Genomic DNA, 8,588 nt, shown 5'->3' on the forward strand with positions numbered 1-8,588 from the left:
ATCTTGGGTGGAAATTCCACACGAAACATTGAGTTAAGAAGAGCGACTTGTTGGTGTGAAGTTGAAAGCTACTATCCAGATGGTTCTACTGAATTTTGTTGTCAGCTTGGGCAAGGTGGCAAGCTATATATACCAGAGTCCTTTTGTTAGTGGTTCTGAGTTAAAGTGTAGGGAAGAAAAAGATGCGTGAGGTCCAGGGCTTCCCTGGTGGTGCAGTGGTTAAGAATCCACCTGCCAATGCAGGGAACACGGGTTCTAGGCCTGGTCCAGGAAGATCCCACATGCCACGGAGCAACTAAGCCCCTACACCACAGCTACTGAGCCTGCGGTCTAGAGCCCGTGAGCCACAGCTACTGAAGCCCGCGCACCTAGAGCCTGTGCTCTGCAACAAGAGAAGCCACTGCAGTGAGAAGCCCCTGCACCACAATGAAGAGTAGCCCCCACTCGCCGCAGCTAGAGAAAGCCTGCATGCAGCAATGAAGACCCAATGCAAACAAACAAACAAACAAACAAAAGATGTGTGAGGTCCAGAAAACAGAAGTGAGGAAGCCATGATTCTCGGGTCTTCTGTACCATTAGGAGATGGAGATGCGTGGCAACCTGGTAGGCCTGAATTCCAACACCATTTTCTGACTTCTGGCTCTGCCCATGTGGAACAGCCCCCAACCAGACACATGTTTGGCATTTGGGGACAATGAGAAACACAGGTATGGTACGAGGGAACCCTTTTGAGTTTGCTGTCTTTCTCATTGTCTCTGAGGGCCATGGGTAAGTTCCTCTTGGTTCAGATCTCCACTCTCTTCACATTGAGCTTCCCACTCTATTTGGCTTCTCAGTTTGTAATTTCCAGGTGTTTGGAAAATCCCAACCTTTTTTCTGTCCCAAGATCCACATGGGGACTGTTAGTGGCAGCTTGCATTTCCCCAACCATGTGGAGCCCTGAGTCCACAGTCCCCATTTGTTGAGGTCTGCTGAGTCAGCCCTTTCCCTAGTCCAAATTTCCACAGAAATTGCTGGTGGTGCACACAGGGCCTTTTCTTGGGAAGTCTGCAATAATTTCTAAGCCCCAGCCCTTGGTTCTGTTCCCAGTTTCCTTACTGGGATCTGCTGGTGGTTTAGTGTATAGTTCCCTATGTATTGGAATTTTCCCCCAGAGTCCACATGGGGAACTGCTGATGGCAACTGCAGTTCTCCATTTGTTAGGAATGAGTCCACAGGGCCCATCTGTGAGGTCTGGTGGTTTAATCCTGTCCCTGTCTCTAGTTCTCTGGTTGCTTCTGGTGTCCACAGCTCCAGTTCCTTGGTTACCATTGGATGCTCTTAATGTGCGCATGAGGTAAAGGCTATTTGCTACATGGGAATTTCAGAAGCCATAGCCACAAAAGTTGGGCAAGGGATGCAAACTTCAATGCTGTTAAAGCACTTGCCACCTAACTCAGACACCCATGTTAGGTTAAGTTGGTTACAAAATGGGTTAGGTTGATACTGGGTCACCCTCAAGCCTCAAGAAGATTAATTTTCATGCAGTGAGGTACAGCGTAATACATCACACAACTTCCAACCCAGCATCATGTCCCTTTTAGGTATCAGATTGTCTCGAGAGACCCAAAAGCTTAGCTAAAAATACAAAAACAGTAATACAATGTGATCCTTAAAATCTAAAGAGTCAAGTGTATCCCTTTCTGGCACACTTGTTTTTTTTTTAATATCTAAGAACTGTGGTCCCAGAAGCTGTAGATATTTGTAGTAATGGCAAAATCTTGCTAAGCTTGTTTTGTTTCCTGAGAACTTGGCTTGGTAACTGTCATGTTGGGGGCCCCAAAACATGGCCAGACTGAAATGTGGGTTGCACCTAACCTAACAGACTAGGGTCCTACATAACTGCTGTCAGCCCCCAGGAGAATTGCAATGCCCGTTAGAAGAACCTCTCTAATTGGATAAGATCATTTCAGAGGTGCACTCAAGAGTTCCCAAATGAAACAAACAGAATGGGATACTTACTTTAATTGGCACCCAGAAGCTCCCAAAAGGCTTCAAAATTCCAAAATTACCTTCATTAAAGTTTCCTTGCAACAAGCTAATTAAAAATTAATTATATAAAAGGCAACATAAAGTCCAACAAGTTAGCAGCCTCATATACACCCTCATACCTACCTACCTTGAAAGGAGGATCCCTCCCAGAGTTGATAAGAGTCAGAGATTTTCTGGTAAACTGCTGCATTATTCTCTTTAACAGCCTAGGGGAAACTAAAATTAAAATTAATTTAAAACTCTAGCCAAATTCTAGTAAAAATCAGAGCTACGCTGTCCACTTTCTACCCCACTCAGAACCTGCAGATGCGATCCTGGAAAAACTGGCAAAATCAGCTAAGGGTGAAAATTCTTATCATAGTCAGCACTCCCAAATCTCTGTACTGCCCAGTCGAGAGAGGGAAATAACATTTCACTGCTGTTCCTTTCCAAAATCCATACCAACTGGTTATTGGTCCTTTCTCTCCCAGGGATAGATTTGCTTCCTTGCATGTCTTGTTTTATGTCGTAGGAACTTGGCTGGGGGACTTCGTTGGTGGCGCAGTGGTTAAGAATCTGCCTGCCAATGAAGGGGACACGGTTCGAGCCCTGGTCCGGGAAGACCCCACATGCCATGGAGCAACTAAGCCTGTGCGCCACAACTATTGAGCCTGCGCTCTAGAGCCCACGAACCACAACTACTGAGCCCACATGCCACAGCTACTGAAGCGCACGTGCTTAGGACCCATGCTCCACAACAAGAGAAGCCACCATAATGAGAAGCCCACGCACTGCAACGAAGAGTGGCCCCTGCTCACCACAACTAGAGAAAACCCACACACAGCAATGAAAACCCAATGCAGCCAAAAGTAAATAAATAGATAAATAGGAAAAAGAAAAAGAACTTGGCTGGGCTTTCTGCTTTCCTGGGACATACAAGTTGATGGCGCTTTCTTTGGCTCTTTTGTGAGCGACTCTAGATATCGTGAAGATAATGTATTTTGTACCTCCTTGAGGACACTTCTTGAATCCAAGACGTTCATATTGCCAAAAATATTCACTGCTTCTCCTGGCTGAAACCTGACACGACATTTGAAAGGACTTAATAACGTTAAACCAGAAATTTGGCCAGATTAGAAGCTGATATGCAGAGCCTGAAAGAAAAAACTTTCGTTAGGCCTTTTACCTTAAGTTAAATGTACCCATAGGGAAAGAAGAACATTCCAGCAAAGGTGGAGAGGTGGAGCAATGCATGATATCATTTACACTACAACCCAATTCTTTGAGGAACTGAGAGCAGCTGTACTTATCTTACAAAAAAAACCCAAAAAAACAAAAAACAGCTGTAGAGGCAATCCAATATCTATTTCTTTTTACCAATCGTAAAACCTTCCCTATTTATCTCAAAAAGCTTTTAACTTATTGGTCTTAGGAAGCCAGAGTCCTTAGAGGAATTTATATCATTTCCCTGTGCCTTTGAGATAAAAAATGTTAACTCCTAATCTAGGCCGTATGTTTAAAGTACAAACTTCAGGGATGTATTTGTAATGAGAAGTAAAAGGAAAGGGGGAAAGGTTATTTTCAACTTAGAAAAACAAGAAACTCTTAAAGTGTCTTCTAAGGTCTCTGTTTGGATCTGTGTGTGTATGTCTATGAATGTACATTAAAGCTACAGTGTTTTTTTTTTTTTACCTCTGGATGATATTGACAAAATTAATTTATATTGTAAAAGGAGCTCTATTTAATTGCCCTAAAGAAAATAAGCACTTATATAAATTAAATTCCCAGAAGTGTAGTGGAAACTAACCAAAATGATTTTCAGGTTCACGTCATCTGGGAGAATATTCACTAGTGAAGCTAATTTGCATTTGTTGGTTTAATTAAAATAGGCATGTCTTTAGAGTTATCAGCATTAAATATAAAAATTAGAGGCAAGAGGGAGGGGATATGGGGATAAATGTATACATAAGCTGATTGACTTTGTTATACAGCAACAACTAACACAACAATGTAATGCAATTATACGCCAATAAAGATGTTAAAAATTTTTTTTACTAAAGTCAAATAACTTCACTTTATCTCTTACAAAATTTGTCAGGAAAAAAGATAATTTGATTTAATTAAATTTTCAAAACTAATCGAAACATAATAGTTGAAAACAAATAAATAGATTGCAAGATAAGAAGGTTTTAGGTGAATTTTCCAAAAGACTCCCCAAGTCTTTTGGTAACCTAGAATCTTAAAGTTTTCCTCAGTTAAATGACGATTTAAGTTAAATACATGGAATATCCAGATCATTTCCAAATAAGAAAAAATACTAAAACATTAGTTACTGAGCATAGGTTTATCCACTTTTTGCTTCCTTTTATGGAGGAATTAAAGATATTCCATTGGTAAAAATGAGAAATTTTCTATGGAACAGCACGTTTCTAGAAAGTATAAAAAGTTCTTGTAAGTCTGACAATTCTCCAAATGCTAATGTAAAGATAGTTGCTTACTTCTTAGTTCTAATTGTTAAGAATTCTAATTAATACATGTAATTAAAACTACTGAAAATAATTAGGGAAATAATTCTATATTCAAGGAAAGTAAGATATGTTTTTTGTTTAGAAACAGTATGAGGTATGAGGGAAATGAAAGTGATTTTGTCCTAGGGGACTTCATTGGTGGTCCAGTGGTTAAGACTCGCTGCTTCCACTGCAGGGGGCATGAGTTCCATCCGTGATGGGGGAACTAAGATCCTGCATGCCGTGTGGCACGGCCAAAAAAAAAGAGAAAAACAATTTTAAAAAAAGAGAAAGTGATTTTGTCCTAAAGTAAAGCTGGTTATTTCCAAGAGAAAGAAAACAAGTGGACATAGAAAATTACAGAAACTTTGTAAGAATGGAATCGGGGAAAATTTTTGTGTATGATCAATAAATAAATATAAGAATTTTTTAAAATTAGCTTTAATATCAATAGTGTGCTTATGTAAAACTGGGACTTCATTTAAATAACCAAGTTTGCTCAGAACTGTAATAGAGCGCTGCAGCGCGCAGCCCTTAGCGCTAGGCCGTTGCTACGAGCAGTTACCCGCCGTCCCCCCCGCACCCTGTTACCAGGCAACTGTTACCGGGAGACCATTAACGCGGGGAGGTTAGAGCCAGGTTAGAGGTCATGCTCAGCCATTGGTCGGTGCTGCAGTGGGCCCCGCCCCAAGCGGGCAGCTGTCAATGAGCAACCGGTGGAGGGGCATCGAGCCAAGGGTCGCCGGAGTGGTGGTCGTCAGGTGGAGAGTGGGGTAAGAGGCAGATCCTGGCCTTCTCTCCGGGGCCCTCCACCTCACCCGGCATCGGGTTGGCGGGTGAGCTGGGGGGCCCAGGGAACAGGCTGGGGGTGTGTCCTGCAGGGCTCCGGAGCCCTCACCAGGACCGCCCACTGGCCGGGCCCAGGCCCTGAGGGGGCGGTGAACCTCTCTCCCATCCCCGCCTCTGCGACCTCATGGCAACGGTAGTCTGCGTGGGACACAGTCTGTGGGACCTGGCCCCCGCCGTTTGGGTGGCCTGAGGAGCCTGAGGGCCAGTTGGCTCCTGGGTGCCTGGCTCCCTCAGCGATGACAGCTGGGCAGGGTCTGGGGACCTGGCCCTGAGGGAGCCACCAACCGAGATCTGCCTCCTCTTAGCCAGGACCTGGACCTCGGAGGGTGAAAGTTGTGTCTTGGGACCTTGCCTTTTCTTGTCAGAACAGAGAGTAACATTTGTTTGGTGGAGGTTTACAGGAATATCGTGACCTGACCTCAAGAACAAAAGATCCGACACCAAGAACTTTGCAACAACTAACCACGCCCCTCCCTCACTTTTCCTATAAAAGGGCTTTGTTGAAAGCTTTCTGGGAGTTTGGGGTTTTTCAGGCATGAGCCACCCACCCATCTCCTTGCATGGCCCTGCAATAAACCTTTCTTTGTTCCAAACTCCAATGTTTGGGTATTGTTTAGCCTCACTGTGCGTTGGGCACACGGACTTGCGTTTCGGTAACAGTTCTCCTTGGGCCTATGAATGCTTGAATGGCTACCGCATAGCGGGCAATGCCTCTCACATTATCTAGCTGTGCTGCCACCTGCTTACAAACTTACTGAGACACCTTATTGCTCAACTCACCTAAATTTACATTGTTAATTTAGAAAAGATTTTCCAGGAGGCGTCGATGACTCAGGATTTCCTTCCTTTGGCAGGACCCTACTTCCTGGTGAGGAATAAAGGTGAATGACGCTTGATCAGGAACTGCCCCATAACTTCTGAAAGTATGGCAGAATCCACAGCTGCCCAACAAAGAACCTTAGACACTCTGGCCAGAGTTTTTCCTGATAATAGGATAGATCTCCGTTATCTTACAGCTGAGCAAGGAGGTGTGTGTGCTGTGGCCAACACCACCTGCTACCTGGATTAACACCTGGGAAAGTTGAAACTCAGTTACATGAGCTCACTGAGCAAGACCCTTGGCTGAAAGAGGTGACTCTTTCGGTGGGGTCTTTCTTTGACTTACTTGATTTTGATTGGTTTGGATCTTGGGGAACATGGCTCTGAAGTGCACTCCAAACATTGAGCATTTTCCTGCTTATAATAATAACAATCATCAACATCATCATCATCATCATCATCTCTCTGGTGCACTGTATTCATTCAAGAGCTTTATTTTGTTTTATTTTTTTTGTATTTATTTATTTCTAGTTGTCTGCAGTGAACACGGATTACTTGTGAAATTAGAAAGAGAACAATAAATGTCATTAAAAATGTAAAAAAAACTCGGCATTAACTATCCCGCTATGTCCCCTTCATCCGTACTGCATATATTTTGTTATCTAGGTCTTTAAATAATTGTAGTTATATAAAACTCGTCTCATTTCCATTACAATGTCTTTTGGCCCCAGGGATGATAAGTCGGTTTTGTTTTGGGGGTTTTTTCTTTTGCAACTTGGTATAGGCTGACGTCCTTTTAGTGCACGTCTTTTTTTGTTTGTTTTTTTCCCCTCCCACCCCCGCGCCCGAAGTGCACATCGCTTTAAGCCCATTGCAGATACTGGGTTTTGTTTTGTTTTGTTTTGTTTTGTTTTGTTTTGTTTTTTTTACAAATTGGTTTGTTAACACCAAAATAGTTGCTGGCAGTTGAATCAATACACGAAAATGGTATAGTCCTAGAAGGATAATAATAGATTAATAAAGTGAATGAAGATCTAAGCACAGGAAGATTGTAAATATTTTTGAACAAGAGATATTTGATATAAAATGATACATACTCTTTGATTCTATTTACATGCAATATAAAACAGGGAAAATTATTGTATACTTAGGTGATGAAACTAGAGGGAAAAAGGAAATGACCTTTTAAAAGTTTAGGATATTGGTGACTGAGCCGGCAGGTGGCTCTCCCGACAGGTCATCATAACCACTGGGATGTGAGGTGTAGCCACAGCCTCTCTTTCTTGTCCAGTTTGTGACGTCATATTTATTTTGTCATATTTCTGTCGAGTGTACATTTTATGCATTTTTCTGCATTGTGTTTTCAAATATAAAATGCTGTGATATCATCAGTATAACTCACCATAATACCACATTTTTAAAAAGCTATCTCAAATAATCTCAATGCATGGATAAAAAGTGTTTTATACTATTTAACACCCATGACAAATTTCTTACTAATTTAAGAATAGATGAGAACTTTCATAATCTTTTGAAAGGCAACTTCAAAAATTTTTTTCATGATAGAAAGTATATGTAAGTAGTCAAAGGTCATTTATTCAATAAAATTACATACCCATCACCCCTTTAACAGTCTTCTAGATAGCCTAGCTGGTGCCAGGAGAAATAGGTATTTGAATTATAAAGGAAGAAAAAAAGTATCTTATCTTGTTACTGAAACAGTTGTGCATATAGAACCTCAAAACCACATGAGGGGGACTTCCCTGGTGGCGCAGTGGTTAAGAATCTGCCTGCCAGTGCAGGGGGCACGAGTTCAGGCCCTGGTCCAGGAAGATCCCACATGCTGCTGCTCTGCAACAAGAGTAGCCACTGCAATGAGAAGTCCACGCACTGCAACAAAGACCCAACGCAGCCAAAAATAAAAAAAAAAAACACATGAGGGTAACCATGAAAATGAAAGCGATTAACAGGTTTTCAGAATGCAAACAATATAAAAATAAACATCAATACCTTTCTAATCGTTACCAAAAAGAAGTTGAGTGTATAACTTAAAAGGTAACATGTCCAAAGGTAAAAGTGAAATTATTCAATTATCAAAATAAGTCTAATTAATAAAACATATAGAGAGAACCATATGGAAAACATTTTTAATTATATTGAATGACGTCAAAGCAGACTAAAATAAATGGAATGATGGAAAGGGTTCCAGGAAAGGAGAGAGCCATGTCACCACGATGTCAATATTTCACAAAGAGCTGTATGGTTGGGTTTTTTTTTATATATATATACATTTATTTTATTTATTTTTGGCTGCGTTGGGTCTTTGTTGCTGTGCGTGGGCTTTCTCTAGTTGCAACGAGCGTGGGCTACTCTTCGTTGCAGTGCGCAGGCTTCTCATCGTGG

Source organism: Mesoplodon densirostris, chromosome 3 (assembly GCF_025265405.1).
Source record: "Mesoplodon densirostris isolate mMesDen1 chromosome 3, mMesDen1 primary haplotype, whole genome shotgun sequence".
NCBI lineage: Eukaryota > Metazoa > Chordata > Mammalia > Artiodactyla > Ziphiidae > Mesoplodon > Mesoplodon densirostris.